The 20,949-nt window shown below is 45.9% G+C and overlaps 1 long non-coding RNA gene across 1 annotated transcript in view; it reads left to right on the top strand.

Annotated features, from left to right (window-relative positions):
• The first annotated feature begins 2,490 nt into the window (after positions 1-2,490).
• LOC135904810 (uncharacterized) overlaps positions 2,491-20,949 on the top strand; it is a 27,312-nt gene continuing 8,853 nt past the window's right edge. Inside the window, exon 1 of the long non-coding RNA XR_010565216.1 lies at positions 2,491-2,628. This is a non-coding gene — a long non-coding RNA (uncharacterized lncRNA). The remainder of the gene's footprint in view (positions 2,629-20,949) is intronic.

Raw genomic sequence — 20,949 nt, forward strand, 5'->3', positions numbered from 1 at the left:
ATTCGCTGGAAAGTGCCGAGGCTGAACACAGGCCGAAAGGAAGCACACAAAATTCTTAAGAGGCCGTCGGGTGTTACAAAGGCAATTTTTTTGCGTTCTTGCTTATCTGACCTTTCAAGAACATGAAAAGCATTCAATTCAATTCACAGATCTGCCAAAGCCCGTTTTTAAACTCTAGAATGGAAAAAATACTATGCGTGGCATTGTCCAAGCAGTCGTTGATACACCCGTTTAGTGACGTCATTGAACTTCCGGCAGTTTACGCAGATGCGTAGTGTTCTGTCTTTCCTTTTGGCTAGTACGACGAGAAATTGCCATGAGCTGTTGGAAGGTTTGATAACGCCGTCGTCAAGCATATTTTGGAATCGCGCACGAATTGCTTCGCGTTCTTTTGTCTATATATATATATATATATATATATACACACAGGGTGTCCGAGGTAAACAACCAATGTTTTAAAAATGACGCAGTGACTGCAGCTCAGCGGTGTTTAGAATCGCGTGGCCTAGTCAGGGGTATTTTTTTTTTGTATTGCAAAGTCAGTTGATTAGTATGACTCATTGCCTAACGTCTTAAATATTGGCTTCACCAAGAAAGCGCCAATACGAAAGCTGTAGATCACATTTAAAAATGGCCGACATAAGTATTTGCGACTAAATCATCGATGTAACTTCTTGTACCTGCCTTTAAAGCCGACGAAATACAAAATAAGCGCATGATAAACGCTACTAATTCAACGCTGCCAAACGGCTGATCAAGAAACGAAGTCCGTTTTGTCTCTGCAGTGCTGTCTGAGACGGGCTTGGCGTTTCCAGTGGCCGCAAGATACGTACCAGGCAACTCTCGCTGGTAAGATATGATGGCGAACGAATAGAATAACATGGCAATTGTATTTTTCTACCCAATTATCAGTTAAGGCCGATCCGCACGACGGACCAAGTCCACGGGCCGATCGGTCACGTGATGCGACGTCAAGGCCCGGCGCGGTCCGGTCCGGCGCAGAGCACATCCACACGGCGAACCGCCATAGCAGACGGCAGAGCAGACCAACCAGCTAAACTCTCGGCCAGAGTGTTATCATTGTTATCATTCCCGCTCGAGTCCCACAAAGCCGGGAACTACTCAACGAGGTATACAAAATGAAAAAACCTCCTCGTCACTTCAAGAGGACACGATGTTTAAAAAATATATCTGCTGCACGCACGTGTAGGCGGAACGGCGGACATGAAACGACTGGCTTGACTGGCTTTTGCTGAGCCGAAAACTAGGTTGGATTTGGCTGTAGACACTTTGTTGCTGGACAACATACTTTGGCTACGCCAAAATCGCTGCGGTTTGCATGCGGTGCGCCGCCAGAACTGAAGCGGGAAAAGCCTCGGCGATTTGTAGGACCGCGAGGGCCGCGGTCTTCCGCGGGCCAACGGTGGTACGCACGAACTGGTGACGTCCTATCACGTGATGCGCGGACTGCGGTCCCAAAGAGCAATTTGATCCGTCGTGTGGATCGGCCTTTACGCGCTCAACATTTACTCATACCCACGTTCTTTTTTTTTGTTTTGCCTTGTGCGTTCGGGTTTCCTTCCACAGGTGAAGCGAATGATATGTTTATGCCACGTCACGTCGAAGTGCGACACGCCTTCGTCACCGCCGCTCGCTCTGTCCGCCCGATCGTGAAGTGGCACGCGAGTGAGTCTCGAAAAATGGCATGCGAACAAAGGGACATAACGACACAACGGCATCCGTTCATTTTGTCTTTCCGAGACGAGAATAATGCTTTACAGATGAGCAAAAGGCAAATATGGTGCTTGCCTTGTGAGTGGCGGGGCGGCAAGAGGAGAAAGACCTTGAAGTTATACAGTCTTGGCCCAGTGGCGGAAGACCAACTGCATCCACTATAATGAAGACTTACCAGACGCTAAGGCCGGCGGTGACGTTCAAGAAGACAATGTACAGGACTTCGAATCCAAGTGGCAACGTTGATAAAGACATTCTGGCGCTTGGCATCCGCGACCCGCTCCTCGTCGGTCGTATTAGCCCACCGTCGCAGCCGCACATGTACTCGCTGCTGCTGCAGCCGACGCTCGAGACTGAGGGCGCCTCCGTACTTCTTCGTCGGTATGAGAGCAGCTACTCGATGGTCCCGACCCATTCATTGGCTGCTGCGCGTTTGCCGGAAGCGGCTCCCCGGCGCTTTCGCGCTCATTCGCGCTGTTGTTCGCGTCGGCGCGCTGTGAGGGCACGTTCGTCTTCAGAGCGAACTACGCGTGTCGTGCCCACAGCAAGTTCATGCAACTGCTGATAACGCTGCTAGGACGATGACTACGTCAGATGAAAACGAGGCACAACGATTGGTGGGTAGACTAGGATGTTTGATTTTTCTGTCGATGCGATATCATAGACGGATGCAAAAAATTTCAGAACCCACAAGTATAGCCCCCGCAGTTAGTTGGCTAACACAATCAGCTTGTATACACTGAACGCCACCACGTTGGAACCCGGGAGCCACATGCATGACACTCGCGCAAGTTGTATTCTTTCGCAGCCGGCGGTCGTTCGTGTTCTTAGAACGGCGCCACTCTTTGAGACGGGGACAGCTGCGGACGGCGCGCTTCCACCGCGGTGCGCAAGGTATGTGGACACTTTGCTCAGAAGCGCATGTAACCAAAGGCCAAGCGGCCGCCTCGCCATGAGGCGCATGTCGCTCAACGGGATATAGGCGCGTTCTTGCCAAGGTTGGCGGCGTTCCCGTGGCGGTGGGGGAGACAGTGTGTACGCGGTCCAGCATGCGTAGTAACTGGAGACCTCGCTGCCGCGTCGCGCGGGTGTACGGTTCTGCGGCATGACCGGGGTTAGTGCCTCGCGGGGCGATTTATGGATTCGCAGGCTATGCCAGTGCACCGGGCTGGCTGCACCAAGGTGTGTTGACCCCGAGCAAGAGGGCCATGTGGTGTTCCTTCAAGTGATGTTTATATGTTTTTTCCAAAAACCGGACTATTAAAGGGGGTGGTCACAGAGTGTATTGTTGATGGTCTAGCCTACGTTAAAATAAAGCTGATTGGTAGAATGTGAGCGAGGACGCCTAAAATAAGGGTGGCACCCCAATTCGTAAGGGTATTTAGAAGAGTGTGTAGAGAAAAGAGGGGAAGCGAGCGAGCTGATAATCGGCCACCGCTAGTCGATGTGTACGGCTTTGTCTCAATAAACCTATGTATGTCTAAGTTGGCCTCCTTGAATGCAAAGTGTAACCGGACGGCAGCTATCACTCCTTGAAGATTTGCCCGCCTGGAAGACCTGGAGGAGAACAAACCTAACTCCCGCTGTACTTTTACATTTTCTACAAATGTTTCTAGCGGCACGACTGTCGCCTCCAGGAGCCCGCGAAGAAGAAGACGGCTCACGTGCATGTAGCGCGAGGAGAGAACACACTGGCGCGCTCGACCTTAGTGGCCACGGTATCGGCCGCTCCCGCGATCAGGCGGCACCATGGCTGGCCGGCCTGAATAAACCACGGCTACGGTGGTTACCTCTTCGCGCCCCCTCCCACAAGTTTAATTATATCATCCAAATTTGAAACTGGAATAGGGTCACATACTTGCTGTACGCATAGATGTTGCAGAAATATTGGAATGCTTTAGAATCTTGTCGAAGCGCTGTGGTTCAAAGATGATGGGAGCATAGCTGGTCAGCGCTCGAGATCCGCAAGAAGTTTAGAGTAGTGCTGGAAAGAAAGGCGGGAAGATATTGAGCCGAAGTTGTTACAGGCATAGGTAACTTTACAATACAGACAGAAATGTTTTAATGCAGAGAAATAATATGAAGTAGAGATAGGCAATATGCTAGGCTGCAGTAGATGCACTAAAGCCTGATTACCTCAAGGAGGCTAGGTGACTATTTATCACCCCATTCCAAGGGGGAAGTGATTTGAAATCATTATCATCATCAGCAACATCCCGATGTCACTGTGCAAGGAGCTCTTTTCCCACGGCGAGTTGATTGCAGGGCGCGTACTATTCGCTCGCACACTCCGAAGAACTACAGAGAAATACTTGCCAGTCCCCTCTGCCAATGTCGTACACTACGTCGCAGCCTACACCATGATTGATAGCTATGACGGACGCCAACTACAAGACCAGTCAAACTTCCTAACCCGATTGCGCCGCCAATGAAACAATTGGAGCAGACTATGGGATGACTTTCTTTGCCCTTTCCGGACGTCAACATCACGTCACCGATGGATTATTGGTGATCTCACGTGCCTTTATGAAACAAAACTACCCCCTGGTAGCGCTATCGACGTTACCCGGGATTTTAACGATAACACCGTGCTTCAATACGGCGTCTCCGAAGCACCGATCGTGAACATAAAGACAGCGTTCACAGCAGAACAAGGAATTCTGCGCCTCAGTTGCATTGCGGGTCATCAACAAACAACCAGCCTTGAACATGACACTCGCAGACATGCCGCCGAGGTAGGTGGATGCCGAACACGCCAACATGGACGCAGCATTGCCATGTCTTACTTTTTCCTGCAACGTGATGCAGCAGGAAACGATGTTGCATTAAGTTGAACATGGTTAAGGGCAGCTAGAAATGAGAATACTTGGCGCGATGCTCCTCAGTATCAATGACGACGAAGTCAAATCCAACGACAAAGACTTGCTTCAATATGCAATATGCAGAAAAGGCCCGGCAGCTTGCCCGACTTACACAAGAAAGGCGAGGAAATCAACGACGTCCCAAGCTAAATCCTTATTAGAAGGAGTACTCACCCGGAAATTGCGTTTGGGCTGGGCTTATCTAAAGATGCAAACTTAATTAAAAACTTCTCCGTCGCTACTTTAGTCCGCTCAGTATCGCGCGAAGGAAGTATCGGAGTAGCCCGTAATGAAGTGACATAGTCGTATCCATGGCGTGAACTTTCAGAGCTTGTCCACGTCATACGACGGAAGCTGTTAAGGGACGGTTAGTCGTTATTCGTTTGGTTTCTTCACACTAACTTAAGTTATGGGGTTTTACGTACCAAAACCACGATCCGATAAGGAGGCACGCCGTGCTGAGGGATTCCGGAATAACTTGAACCACATGGAGTTCTTTAACGTTCAACTAAATCTAAGTACACGGGTGTTTTCGCATTTCGCCAACATTGAAATGCGGCCGCCGTGGCTGCGATTTAGTCCCGCGACCTGGTGCTTCAAATGCAGGCTACAGCGGCCGCATTTCGAAGGGGGCGAAATGCTTGTGTGCTGATCTGACAACTTATTTTTTGCTTCATCTAGAATTTGTGGTTGATGGTATACTATATTACTGACAATATTTTTGATAATAGTAATATGCAGTAAAAATAACACTGTATTTTTATTTCGTCTAATGGTTTCATGCTAATTCACCGCTATGCAAGGTACGCTAAAGCTGTTCAGTTCAGTTTCAAGATGCTGTTTCGAATGAATTGCCTAAATTCTTATTATGATTTTCTAAACCCTATGTTGACGACTGTTGCCTACGGACAACATACAATGATTTTTTTTTATTTCTAACTTTCGGTATTAAGTACGAAGTTTCTGGCTAAATATATTCTGTCAACATTGACAGCATTGAATGACAGGTAGCAAGTGTCATTTATTGGGTTAAGAACAGGAACACAGGAAAGGAAAAACTCTGGCACGCGTCTCGCTTTATTTTGATAGCACGGTCAGCGGAGACCGACCTGTTCAAGATCGCCAGCTGCAGCGATGTCCCACACGTTATGTAAAGCAAATGAAATGCACACTTGTGGTTCACATGTGACGAGAGCTGCCTGTGCGAATTCCAAACAAAGGCTTAGGTGGTCTGGCGGGAAACTCCCAATATTTTGCCTGTGGTTTTCTCCCTATTGCTAACAAACGTTTCTGCAAATTTCTTTTTCTTTTCGTTGATCACGCCTATTATCTACACGTTTGTCACATTTGGTTTGGGGCAAATTATACGCGAAATTGCCGCGCCATTTCCCGCTCGAGGCACTTCGTGTGTACTCGCGGGCTTCTTTCACGCTCAGGAAAACCCATTTATGTAGCATGTATTGAGCAACAGAAAGCTGTATGGGTAATTTTTCATGTTGGTCTACAAGTTTCTTATTGACACTATTCATCTAAATATATTATTTGATAACTTTATTAATTAAATAATACTGATTAAGTAATTAGGCGCAATGCAAAAGATAATCTCAGTATCTTCAAGCGACGGCAAACATTACCTTGGTTCTGTCCAGCTACTTTCATTTTCATATTTTTAAATTTTGGTGCGACACCCTGCATATCGTAACAAAGACAGTACCGCAAAGGGCTCTGCTGGAATTAATGTCATGTGAGACAGCTTAAAAGGTTGTATTCAGTTCCATTCAGGAATGACAAAGGCGGCCGTAGAAAAATTTGTTTGATGAGAACCATTTGTGTACGCTTGAATATAACCGGGATATATGAAGTATATCGGGTATTATACCACTTGCTCTGCTGCTATAGCATAAACATGTGTCGTCTGCGAATCATTCCTTCAAATAAAAGTTCACATTTCGGGGTGTCGAGTCGACATGGAGTCTAAGAGACCTGTCTGTTCTGTGTACCTGAATCATAGTATCGATGCAAGCCCTGTCACTCTCGGTAAGTGCAATTGCTAGTGGGTTTAATTTATGCTGAACTGAAACGCGAAAGAAGTGCCGACAGGTTTCGATCGTCCTCATAATACAGTAAAAGCTCGTTAATTCGAACCGCAAGGGGAAGCCGCTTCAGTTCAAATTAACGAAAGTTCGAACTAACGAAAGTGAAGGAGAGCAACAGTACACTGCGATTTCGAAGCAGTAGGGAATGTCAGAAATTTGGCGTGTCAGAAAGTGATGGCGTGTGCCGCGGGCACACGCCATCACCGATGTCTACAGAAACGAACGTTAGCCGAGGCTTAACACTATCACAATGAATCGCGACGGCCGATACCTCCTAAGCTGAAAACAGAGGTACACAACCGATGAAGACTGCCGAGACAAAGATGCCGAACATGTGAAGGTGGCGAAGGCCCTGATTCGTTGGTTCTTGATTGCAAGCGCAGCTGCGACGTACTTGATTCGCTGTGTTTTGGCGCTTGCCGTGCCATCTCCGCACAACATTAGCAGCTGTACAAGATTTGCAAAGCCTCCGAGATTCGCAACGGGCAAGAAGTCTCGGAGGTTACGTAGAACGGAGAGGCGGCAGCCGCCGCTGCCTTCTGGCTGACCCCGCGTCGGTTAGATTTTTTTCAGATTTTGCCTTCTCTCACCGTTCTCTCCGTTTAGGAGGCAATGCAGCCTTGCGTGTAGGCAGTAGGCGCGTTTCTCTGGCCGTGTGCCAGGCGAGCTTAGTTCGAATTATCCATGAGGCAACCTTCTCGCGTTCGAATTAACGGACTTTTTTATTCATAGACTTCTGTGGAGCTTGTCCGGACCAAATCGTACAGTTCGAATTATCCATAAGTTCGAATTATTGAAGTTCGAATTAACGAGCTTTCACTGTAGTAAGTGAAGGGTGGTGCCTCTGCAATTACAAGAACTCGAAGTTGCTCAAGGAACGCTGAAGCATACTCAAAGTTATTTATTGCTGAAGCCACGCTTCAGATGATGGAGATATCCTGTGCAGAACAGGAGAAGAATATGTTGTCTTTTACTTTATAAGAGCATTATGTAATTTCAGTTGTGGTGAAACTGACGTTGCCAAGTCGTTCGTGTGACGCAGCGAATAACATTTATTATTGAGCTTACTTGTTCTTCAACGGCTTTAAGGTAAAATTCCAAGAACATTGTCGGTCTAGTGTAACCCCAAAAAATTTGTCGTGTTCTACTATTTTCATTTTCGTTTATTTTTAATTTCAAGTTTTCTAAATGTGCCAAATAACAGCTCTGCGCCTTTGTATTGGCGCACTTGTGTTTTACAAAGGACAGCAAACAAAACAAGAAACCTGATAGAGCCATGGTGCAAGATGCAGCAAAAGTTGGAATAAATCTAAGACATAATTCAGATAAAAAGCAAATACAAGAACTGAAAATATCAAGATAATAACGTGAGGTATTTTGTTGTGTTACAAGACGTGTTATATCGTTAGAGGTGCAAGCTAAAACGACGTAGGAAATGCTGGGATCACGCAAGTTTGGGTGTGGCTCGCAGAACGTGACAGCCGACAGTAACCGTGGATAAGAAAGGTTTTTGTGAATTAGTGCAAATTTTCTGATTTATTCCTATGAGTCTAATATTATACATGCGCATTACACGCTCATAGGCATAAAAATATGGCGTCCCAGAAATAGATCGTATAGGATACGAATGAAACATCGCTGAACACATTCAACTTTTGCCACAATAGTCAAATTATTACAGTAAAAAACAGCAGAATTAAACGCTAATATCAAGTAGCCAGAAATGGTATACAAGAAAACAAGGCAGTTGACGTTCGTAAACTTTTTGCCATTTTTGATATGAGACCTAACTTTCTCTAGGATGCATTAAAAATGCTTGAAACATGTGTTTCCAATGTTATTCGGGGGTCAACCAATATTACTAAGTCGCGCGTAGAACTCACTCTTTTCAAAGGAGTGTAATTAGTAACTATTTTTATTCTAAAGTGGACATTGTGCAACTAAAGGAAACAAGTGTCTTAGTTGGATTAATGCGCAAGAGTTTGGAAGCACACCACTCCACGACAGAATTCACATCTTCCTGCAATAATTCACAATCCTGCGCTTATTCTGTTTTACCGTAAAGTATAATATCAGCGTACAAAAGGAGACGCGAAGTACGCAGACATTCTTGGATTATTAGCAAAGATATAAGAAAAATAATGGACCTAAGACAGACCCTTACGGAACCCCGGAAGTTGATTCATAAGGCAAATAGTACTTAGCACAACGCGAGCACAATGTAACCGAGTGGACAGGTAGTCTTTCATGAGCGCGCACAGGCTGGAAGTAGTGTCTTACGTCGAGGGTTTATCAGAATGAGAAGGTAATTATAAACAACATCAAATCCTTTTGACCAGTCGAAATATACTGTGCCTTACTGTCTCCCGTTAGCAACAGCGGGTCCTGCAGCATCAAGAAAAGAATCTATGTTTGTTCCCACAGACCAACCATGAACAAAGCCATGTTGGCATATACTAATCTTATGCTTAAAGAAAAAAAATACACCAACGATTGCGATGCTCTCTAATGCGAAATTTGAGCGTAGCTCTACACGTGTTTTGATTTCGCGATATATTCGCTGGCGCGGACAACCTGTCTCGTGCGTCACGTCCTAAACAGAGCGAAGGGTGGCGTCATTGCCTCGCTAATCAGGAGATTGCCTCGCTAATCAGGGCTGTGTTGTCGTCGCCCGGCGTCCTGTGTCTGTAGTGGTTTTATTCACAATGTCTCACCAACTGGCCTACAACTTTACCTTGCTAAACTATATATACGCTTTAATTCTCGATGGGGGCGAAATGCGAAAACACCCTTGTGCTTAGATTTAGGTGCACGTTAAAGAACCCCAGGTGGTCGACATTTCCGGAATCCTCCACTACGGCGTGCCTCATAATCAGAAAGTGGTTTTGGCACGTAAAACCCCATAATTTTTCGTTCTCACACTTTCGCCATACCCTCCTCCTCCGCTTTCCTCCTCACGCTATCTTCGCTCTCGCCGTGTTTCATCGCTCGCTGCGCTCCGAGTTCGCTGTCATCTTTCGCTGTGCTCGTTCGCTCGCTCACGACGTACGACGCTGACGCTCGCGCAGGAACGGGCGTATAAGAGCTGCGCTTTAAAACGATAGATGTGTAAACACAGTGATTTCGAACCATTTTGCAAACGGAGACAAAAGGGACACGGGCGATAATTTTTTTTTGTCTATTCGCCAAGCATGCCTCACCTTGGCATCGCCTCTGTTCTGTCCGAGGGGACGCATTGTTAGCTTCACAAAGCAATTCGTTGCACTAGAGCAGGAGAGGCAAGAACGTCACTTCCCCCGCTCGCGGACCGCAACTCTACCAAACGAGGAAACCCGTCCTTCCGTCTGTCTGTCACGTAAGGCGGATCACTATAAATAAGTTAACTTATAAAACGAAATGAATCATAAGAAGAAAAGCAAACTGAGGTGAGCTTCGAACTTATGACCCCACGCTAAGAAGTCGAGTGTCTTCCCAACTGTCAACACGCACGGTTGCACAAGGTGAATGTACCTAAACCATCAACAAATATTCAGCCTTAGAACAGAGAGATGACGATGACATAGAGGTAATGAATGAAACATCAACTAGGCTGGCTTCAGAAGCAGCCATTGTAGTGGGAGGTAAGGCACCAAGGCAACCGTTAGGTAAGCTCTCGCAAGTAAAAAAGGGCATAATAAAGATAACAGGTCAAAAAGAACATAAGGGATATTCAAAATTATAATGTGAGAAAGACTGAGGAAGAGAAAAAAATGGACGCAGCACGAAATCAGTGAGAAGGAAACTTGGCATAGGACAAACCAAAATGTTTGCACTGAAAGATAAGCAGGGTAATATCATCAGCAATCTCAAAGATATAGTAAAAGCAGCGAAAAATTTTTATACTGGCCTGTGCAGTTTCCAGAGCAGCCACGATACCTCCATTCGAAGTAGTAATGAACAGCTTGCAGACGCTCTTCCTATAACTAGCTATGAAGTTAGAAGGGCCGTTCAAGACATGAAACGGGGAAAAGCGGCAGGAGAAGATGGAATAACAGTGGATATAATCAAAGATGGAGATGTAATGCTTGAAAAACTGGTGGCCCTTTATACAAACTGTCTATTGACTTCAAGGGTCCCGGAGAACTGGAAAAATGCCAACATTATGCTAATCCTCAGAAAAGGAGACGTTAAAGAATTGGATAATTATAGGCCATTAGCTTACTTCCACTTTTATATAAAATATTCACCAACATAATCTCCAATAGAATAAGGGCAACGCTGGTCTTTAGTCAACCAAAGGAACAGGTAGGTTTCAGGGAGAGATACTGGGCAATAGATCACATCGATGCCATCAATCAGGTCATCGAGAATACCGCAGAGTACAATCAGCCTCTCTATATGGCTTTCATACATTACGAAAAGGCATTTGATTCAGTAGAGATGCCAGCAGTCATAGAGACATTACATAATCAAGGACTACGGGATGCCTACGTAAATATCTTGGAAAGTATCTACAGAGATTCCACAGCTACCTTAGTTCTCCACAAGAAAACCAGGAAGATACCCATAAAGAAAAGGGTGAGACAAGGATACACTTTCTCGAATGCTATTCACTGCGGGCTTGGAATAAATATTCAAGCTACTGAACTTGGCAGGCTTACGAGTATGGATCAGCGGCGAATATCTCAGCAACCTTAGATTTGCTGATGACATAGTCCTGTTCAGCAACACTGGGGACGAGCTACAACAAATGATTTAGGACCTTAAGAGAGGCAGTGTAAAAGTGAGGGTGAAGATTATTATGCAGAAGACAAAGACAATGATCAATAGCCGGGCAAGAGAACAAGAGTCCAGGATCGCCAGTCAGATTCTGGAGTCTGTGATGGAGTTCGTTTACCTTGGTCGATTACTCACAGGGGACCCTGACCACGAGAAGGAAATTTACAGAATAAAAATGGGTCGAAGCGCATACGCCAGAGACTAATTTCCTTTCCTGACTTCAAACTTACCATTATCACTGAAAAGAAAGGTCTACAATCAGTGCATTTTACTGGTGCTAACACATGGGGCAGAAGCTTGAGAACAAGTTAAGGACCACGCAAAGAGCGATCGAACGAAGAATGTTAGGCGTAACGTTAAGAGACAGAGAGGGAGCGGTGTGGATCAGAGAGCAAACGGGGATAGCCGAAATTCTAATTGACATTAGGAGGGAAAAAAATGGAGATGGGTAGGCCTTGTACTAAAAATTTAAAATTTAAATGTACTGTTTAGGTTAGATAACTGGTGGACCATTACAGTTACAGAATGGGTGCCAAGAAAAAGGAAGCGTAGTCGAGGACGGCGGAACATTAGATGGGGTGATGAAATCAGGAAATTCGCAGGCCCTATAGTTGATATCAATTGGCGCATGACAGGGTTTATTTGAGATCGCAGGGAGAGGCCTTCGTCCTACAGTGTACATAAAGTAGGCTGATGATGATAATATGAAGGTGTTGTACAGGCGGTACAAAACAAATGTGAAAGAAGGACAGTTTCTATGAAGGCTCTGTTGAAAGATTTGGTTATGGCGGAATAGAATCCCCCTCTAGGGCCACATGTAGAGCCGACTTGGAGCAGTGTAGACATCAGGAAAAGGATGACTTGGCAAAAATTTTACGCCAACACGCCACATCTCCGAAGTATCTAGATGATCGTGGGATGTGCGTTCCGTTGGGGCGTTCCTTCACCGACCGAAATACCATCGATCTCTGAGGGCTCATGTGCTTCGCGTCGCGCAACACTGACAGATAAGCAGTCAATGAGTTCATAAGGAGCGATGAGGGGTAACTGGGTCTCGTCACGGTTGCTAATGGTTCGATGCCAATGGATAAGGTGCTAAAGAGCGATTAGGATGCATAATGGTGGGGCAGATCATTGCAGATAAGGTTGATAAGAACTGATAAGAATCTGATCAATTTCAATAAGGCTGAAAACGACCGATAGGTGTTGGTAAGAGTCAGATCGAGTCCGATAACGTTGATAACAACCTATAAGGGTTAACAAGGGTCGGGTATAGTCCGATAAGGTTGATAACGTGCGATAAGGATTGATAATTATTTATACTGGTTGGATCAAGTTTGATAAGATTGTTAATGACACCGGGCTTTGCGGAGATGAGCAAGTGGCACAATGCTTACGCGTGCTTAGACAACTCCAGTAGAGCTTTTGTGCGATTTTTTTCGCACCACTTCGACGATTCTGTTTTCTTGGACTTCCTATGTTACCTTAGCTTTTTATGAAGTAAAATGCGTAATTCCTTAGAAATCGACGCATGATAGCGCGCAGGACGACACTCTATGCAGGGAATGAAGGCTTCTAAAACACATTTTATAGTATCAGTAAGCATGCTAACTACTTTTTGACATATGTGGCCCGATACAATTCAGACCAGTCGGCATCATTCAAGTAGTGGTAAAGACCTGGACAGCCGCCGTTCGGAAAAATAATTGAGCGAACAAGCTCGCTCAACACATGAATCTCCTCTGGAAAAATTGCGAATTCGAACACATGTCATTCGTCAACAGGCACTAAAATGCTAACTGCAATGGAAAACTCTGCAACACAGAAATCACGTAGCCAGAATCTGATCTAAAACCTTTCCAGCGGCATTTGGAACCGTGTGAAGCTGCGTTAATCCAAGAAATTCGATGAAGACGATGAAGACGATGAGCGCATCACAGCGAGGGGATGATAAAAATACGGATGTCCCCCGTGAACAAATCCTAACAACAGACTGAACAATGAAATGTTCAGCTACAGGGATATTATATTTTGCAAGATCAAGAACTTCAACTAAGTTATTCATATGCTCAGAAAACTTCACGTTACTTATGCTAGGAGGGAAGTTGGTTGCGCAGAGCAACACATTTCTTGCTGCTTTTAACAGCACTTTCAACCCACTCAGTTTTTGGTACAATTGCAAGGCCCACACGCCTTATAGCGCTAAGATTGTCCCGCACGGCAATTAGCACACCACCGCCGGATTTAACACATGCATCATACACGCGTTCCCATCTGTGAACTGTGTATTTCGGTGGAAGGTAATTCTTAACACGTTAAGTCGCTGCCAAGACAATTTTCAGTTAACCAAATAACATGGCATGAGTAGGCTAGCGCGTTCACGTAGAAATAGGAGGATTTGATCCGAAAACCACGAACATTTTGATAAAACACGGAGCACTTTAATAATGAGGTTAAAAAATAAATTACGTTATTTTGTCGCTGGCGTCCCTGAAAGCGTCATGCCTGCCGTAGACAGGCCTGAGCAGGCAACGAACCCTTCGGCCAAATGTTTTCTGAGTTGATTTTTTGTAAGATGTTCTCGTTCACAGTGACCCGAAGGAAGCGCAATTTTCGTGCTTCGCGTTTAGATTTAAGCAGTGAACATTGCTGTTATCAACAACTTTTTGCAGCTTAGCACAGATTTCCTTGCAAGTTGTCGAAAGGGCCAAGTGTGAGGCGAAAAGCGAACGCCTTCCCGACACAGAACCCAGCGTGCTGGAAGTACTTGCCACCAGCGACGGCTTCGCTTTTGTCTTGGCACGGAACTGAACTGGTTGTAGGCGTGGACGCGCATTTGCTTCCCGCGATGGCCCACCCACAGGAGCCGGTGCCGATTTGACGCTTGGCTGTTCTTCACGTAGCGAAGCGAAGCCGCTGGAGGAGGACGATGAAAGAAAGAGAGAAGGTAGAGATGTTAACTAGGAATTTGTCTGGTTGGTTAACCTAGACTGGGGGGCGAGAAAGGGAGAATAGAAAGATGAGATAGAGAGAGGAGGGGGGGGGGAGGAAAGATGCGGTGCCTCCACCGCAGGTTGACTTGAGACGTGTGACCAAAGGGATGTCGGTGAAGGCGCTAAAGGAGGCCACTAATTTTCGTCACCTCTCTGCTCCGCGCATTTGCGCAGTAGCTCTGTGTTCCGGGCCAGGTGCAAGCGAATGCTGTTGCTGACCTTCCTCAGATCAAGGACCACACTTCTAAGTAAAGCTGTTTTGACGCACAGGGCTTGCACGACGACACGTAGTCGGCAGCAGGTTCCATCAAAGTCGGTGACGTCCTGGAGCGCTATACTGTCGCACCTTTTGCATCTCTCATCAATGAGAGACGCAAATGGTCAACTCATCAAGTAACTAAGATCAAAGGCTGGAATTGTGCAAATTGCCACAGGAAATTTTTAACATTTACATGGAGCCAAAATAAACACGCTGCATGCTAACGGCTACCGTGTATGACAAACTGCAGACTTTACGACTATACCATCAAATGTAAACAAAGCAGTAACCTGCGTCAAACAATAAGCTCGGCAAAATATAGTAGCCTGATATGTGAGCATGAATAGTTGGTTCGCCTGTAATGCAAGTGTGTTTTGTGGCAGCGAGAATAAATTTTGGGAGGAATCTCAGAAACACAAGAATAAACACTGGGGAAACCACCGCGCAGTCTGCGAGATCTGTGCCTCGACGTGGCAGGACCAGCAGAGCCAGCCACAAATAAATACCAGACGCACGCTCTGGAGTTAGAGGCCAACGCCAACGCAGCAACTATACCTTTCCTCTACACCCCACCACCTGGCGACGTCACTAACGTCATGGTCTCCTTTGTGAGTTATACACGCTGACGCCAGCAAAAGTTAGGGGCGGCAGCGGTGCTAGCCAGTATAGTGCTTTGATCCAGTGTCCGTGGGTGCGAGAAGATTCTGGATCCTGGCCGATTCGCTGAGTGATAGTACACGCCACGGGATAAGGCACCCCACTGCTTTTCTTCTCGACGAGGTCTTAACCTTGTTAGTGAAATGCTGGATTATTTAGTAAAAGGGAGTCGTGAAAGAGAGCCATGGAGCTAGGAATACGAGTAGGCGGCATGATCGTGTTCCTACGAGGCATGATCAAAAGAATTAATCTCGAAGGAACGTCCTTTGATAGGCGGTGCGAAAATTCTCCTAAGCGTACCGCTTGCACGCTTTAGACGAGTATGCCGTGGGCAGCACGGAGCGACAGGTACGACGTCGAGCGAAAACGATACAGTGGCAGCGACTGGTTGTGTGCTGTCTTTCTTTTTCTTTCAACATATCTCAGCTGCAAAGAAAACCTAAAAGTGGTTTCTCTATTCAAGCAAAACGCACTTGAATACATTATATGAAATTCAGCAAGCGGGCTTCTTCACTCATATCGTTGGCCAACCTCTTGCTTCGAGCGGTAGCGAAGCATGAGCTCGAGGGATAAAGTCGGCTGCCATCTATGGCTTTTGATACGCGATTTGTGGGTCCGACAGCGCTTAGTGAGACAGCTAAACCTTCTTGCGTATGAGTTGGGCAGGGAAGCCTGTTCGAGAAGGTTGTGTTTTCCTACGGTTTCAGAGAACGTTCACCTTTTTTTTTACTTATTTGCATCGCGAGGCCGTTTCTCCAGCAGTTACTTTACTGTAATACGTGGTTTGTGTCGTATGCATCTCTGTGGTGATTGTACATAGCAAAAGCGGTCTGCTACAGTTGGAGACAAATTTTATCGATACGCATAATAAAAAAAAAATGATAGGTGTCGCCTGTGGCGTATACATCACAGCGTCGGCTCTGAAGTGCAAAAGTCAGTGGTGGGTTCCAGCTCATGTGCTACGCTGTCACGAAGAAGCCCTTTTATGCGAGAAGCACAAATGCGATGACGTGCCTGTTCATGTGCAAGTCACTCCATGAGGCGGTAGATTGTGCAGTGTGCTATAAAGTTTTAATTAGTGGTCTGTATTAAAAAATTGTAGCTTGAACTTTAACCTTAATCGTTCGAGGCGCTCATACTCTTCCTGACGTAGCTCGCATCGTTCACTTGGCAGTGCAACTAGTTGAAAAGCAAAAGAGAAGTGGTCATGTACAGCGTCTCGGAATTTTCGAGGAGATCATTGAAATCCATTCGACAAGTATTCATATGATCGAGATTTGTAGAAATAATCCCAAATGCCAGTCGCCTCCCGCAACAATAACTTCACTAAACTTTTGTTTCCAAAATGTGGAATATCGTAGTATTGTAACGCTCCCGAACAAACAATTAGTGTAATCATAAGTTATGATGCACATAAACAAATTCTAACCTATGTTGATATTCCCTGAAATTTTTCAATTTCAAAGTAAATCCTAGCCTAAGGCGGCGTCGTTCTTCGGTGTCTAGGTCCGGCCAGGGGCCCCCATTAAAGAGGAACTTAACGCACTGTGCAACTTAACTTGTGAAGGTTCCATAGTAAGGGATACGTAGTGCAATGTCCGCTCATTTTACCCACTTACCCAAGAAAGGACTCTAGCTAAACAAAGCCTGAACTCAAAACAAAAAAGCTGATAAAAGAATGGGACAAGCTATTGACCTCACCTGGTTGTTGATTCGATGTGTCACGTGAATGTCTTGTTTATTTATATGTTTACTTACTGTTAAATAATTAGTTCTAAATAAACACATTTAAACACTGACTCGCCCCATAGTTTTTTTCTGGAATTTGAAATACGGTGCGCATGTTCACAATTCGGGTATAGCGAGGCATAAAGCGTGCATACGTGATTGGTGCGCACACAATGTATATCAGGTGTCGCAGCTTACGTTAGCCAAGCTGCTGAACTAAAAGAGAGATTTTTAAAAAAATACGGTGCAATACACGGTTTTAGGACCCATAGTGTTCGATGCATGTTTACGTGAGGTGCAGTCATTCAGTGATTGAATTAATTTTTAACAGTGGCACTGATGGTACAACCACCATTTCTCATAATTGTTAATAGCTAAGGGTCCCGACAAACTTATCTGACTTCCTGGTTTTTCCACTTTCTCAATACATGTGCAGCAGTTAAAAGGATAGAGCCCAGAAGCACCGGCGATAATGATCAGCCTATTACACAAATTCACTACAGGAAAATGCGTGCCCATGTCTAGGGGAAGGAAAAGATATGTGTAACTTTTCCTTTCTCGACTATGGCCTATAACTCCAGCAAAGCTGACATATTCCTTGAATCACTGCCTCGCTCATGAAGCTGAACTTACTGCAACACTAACAGATCTTTACGTATTTAAATGTTTTAGCAATGTTGGCTATGCAGCCGCGATCGCTCTGAGATCGGTTTCTGCCGCGCGGATAGGCTCGTCATTTTGCCGTAGTCAATGACAATGCCATGCGGAGAACGCGTTCGATCATGAGTAGATTACGAACACCCATTCACTCTGCTGCACGGTGTCGCGAGAACAAAGGTGGAGAAGGAGAGCGTTGCGACACTTCGCCAACGGCGCCGGCAAAGTGTCTCTCTTTCTTTTTGCTTACAGTATAGCAGGTAAGGGAAGTTCCGCAAGGGTTTTCTTTGGGGCAGGGAAGGCTGGCGTATGACGGCGTGGTCGATATCCGATGTAAATTCAACGCAACGTGTATTCGATCCGCGCATTTGCTGTGAAACGTAATAATAAATGGTTATAAGGTAAAAATTACCTTCGGTTATACCAGCTGCATATTGGAGGTCGGCTAGGGGTTTGTATGGCTGCGGCAGTGCAAGCTGACGCCATGATAATGCTGCAGCGCAGCCTGCCCGGGAGCCATCATCACGAATTTTCTTTAAAATCTAATTGTTAATTATTATCGAAAAATTCCTACGTGGATGAATGCGAAAGCATGGCGAACACCGCGCGATGTCTGGGCATTATGCGACAACGCAAGGTCGTGGATGCGACTCCCACCAAAGGTGGTGGGTTGGGGTGCCCTTAATTAGGTATACCTTAATTAACTGTACCTTAATTAACTTCGTCTTAATTAACACCAGAGGTCGTAGGGTTCGACTTCCACCAGAGGTCGAGGGTTTGTAGCCTCTTTGTACCATCGTGTGGTCACGCGGATAACGCCGAATTTTCCACCTCATGAGCCATTTAATGCTTTCACGTTAATCAAAGTTACCTTGCGTGCGCATCTCTGGAAATTACTTCTTTTCGCAGTTCTTATGGCCAGTAATCCGTAACAGTTGCTTCTCACGTCGCATTTTACCGTCTCCTCGTTGAAGGTCAGCTAGAGTTTGTGCGGCTGCGATGATGAAAGCTGATGGCGTTGTCCACCAACTCTGCCTCGGCGGGAGTCCCGAAGCGGCCGTATGACCAGGGCGTTAGTGATAATCATCATAAGAACCATCAAGAAACAGACGCTTAGTACTTTGTATGAGCGTGAGAAGTCGCTAATACATCTCCACTGTCTTGAATGTATCAGTTGCTCAGGCTGGCATATATCTGCGAAGGATCCTTCTTTTTCTCGGGCTTTTCACTGTTCCTCCTGAACTGCCACTTCTACAGTGGCCATTCTAGACAAGCAGCAAAATAGCGACCAGTGGAATGTCAAGTATGTCGTTTGTTTCATTCGAGCGCACCGTCTTGCAAAGCGCCTATAGGCGGCAACGCGCAGAACAACTGAGAGCCGGAACTGCTGTGAGCTCCTTGGGGAAGTCGGGAAAGCGCCAGGTGTGCTCCCATCGCGCTCTCTCGCTTTGCCATGGTGTGAACGGGCCCTGCGAGGAGGTGCCTTGTGGATCGCCTTCGTTATTTTGTTTCCTTCAGTGGTAGCGCAATGTGTTGATGCCGTTGGCGCGCTAAATCTGCACCCTTATTTCGTGGTGCATGCATTCCGCAGTTCAGCAACTATTTTGCGGCAGGCGTATGCTGCTATATCGGCATTAAATTTTTAACCTACTTGTCACGTAAAAAATTATGCAGATCTCACGCAGTGTGGCACTTGGTGTAAGCGAAGCTTAAGTGAGCCGGTAACACTTAGCAGCCGTTCTCCGCAAGAACGCGTCCAGCAACCGTCCTCAGACATGACGGCGGACCTTACAGAAACGCAACACAATGCCATCACCGACCAAAGCACCTAACTTTCGGACACCACACAGGAACTTCACTAAACATGGGCCTCTCAAACTGCTACTGCATAAAACCTATCACAAAGCACTTCAGCGTAAATGTATGTAAACGAGCCAGCAGTCTAGCTACATAAAAGTAATAAAATTATACGTAGTCGTCAAATAATTATAGCGAGAAAAAGAATACAGCATGGCGTGGGTGGAGAGGTACATTAAACATTGTGCGCTGTGACATTAAGAGTGAACGTCTCCAATGACCCAAAGCTAGATTCCCAAGCATACGCTAACGCGTGCATCGATTTGTCTGTTGGAATTATCATATGGGAATTGTGGTTCGCTGATTGCGACGGTCTGTATCTCGAGCTTGTACTCATGGCGCGCGAACCACCATGTCAGAACGTATCGTTTAACGAGGGGACTAAAAGAAACGCCGGAAATCTAATGTTAGGAAATTAAATGAAAAAGTATGCCCTATAGAAGCCTGGTAGATTCAAAGCATCCGCAGTCGGCACAACTAGGCATGTCTGTACATTTGAGATGTCCCAGCTGTAGAAATGCTTAAGTTCTATTCACTCCTTCTGTTATACAATAATGGTGCCAAAGCACTCCCTGGCGGTGAAAGGAGGCGTTTGGCCCGCGGGGAAATTCTCTACTGGCCGAATACAAAGGCTGCTTCGAATTGACGGAGTACAAGCCGGATCAGCCATACAATAGAAAGAAAAAAACAAAAACAAGAAAAAACTCGTTCGTAGGCGTCAGGAGATTACAACGACACGCACTGACCTAGAAGATTCGTCGACGCTCTTGAAGCGACGTCCCCTAATTATTCTGCCCCAGAAAGGCGTTTCAAAACGAGTGCCTTTATGCGCACACGAGCGAGCTAATCATGACGACATGATTGCGAAGCTATTCGACTCCCAATCCCACTAATTACCGATCAGAAGCTTCCTGTGGCCACGACAAGGTCTTGGAACGTTTAGGCTTTCGTAATCCAAATGCTTAATTCGAAAAGCGAAGTTCCTTCTCCGAGCTCTTTCGAAACGTACGACGAGAGTTCTCCGCGGACGACCTATTCGGCACAAAACCCTGATTTCTTCGGCACCTCTAGCATGGCTGTGCTTCTGACACACGTAATTTACAATCCTTCTAACCGTCGAGCTTGATCTATTATAGCTCGTCGGTATTGCACGGTACATGTGCGAGCTCAGTATTTTGAAGTGCTGGGCCCGAGAAAGGGTAAAAGCACAATTTGTGCACGCCTAGTATTAGAACTCACTGCTAATGGCACTGAATATTTCATCATATACAAGGAGGCCACGCACCTATGACAACACGCACCTGGTAATCACAATAAAGTTGTTTGCATTCCGTAGCTAATAATAGTAT

This window comes from Dermacentor albipictus, chromosome 1 (assembly GCF_038994185.2).
Source record: "Dermacentor albipictus isolate Rhodes 1998 colony chromosome 1, USDA_Dalb.pri_finalv2, whole genome shotgun sequence".
Taxonomy (NCBI): Eukaryota; Metazoa; Arthropoda; class Arachnida; order Ixodida; family Ixodidae; genus Dermacentor; species Dermacentor albipictus.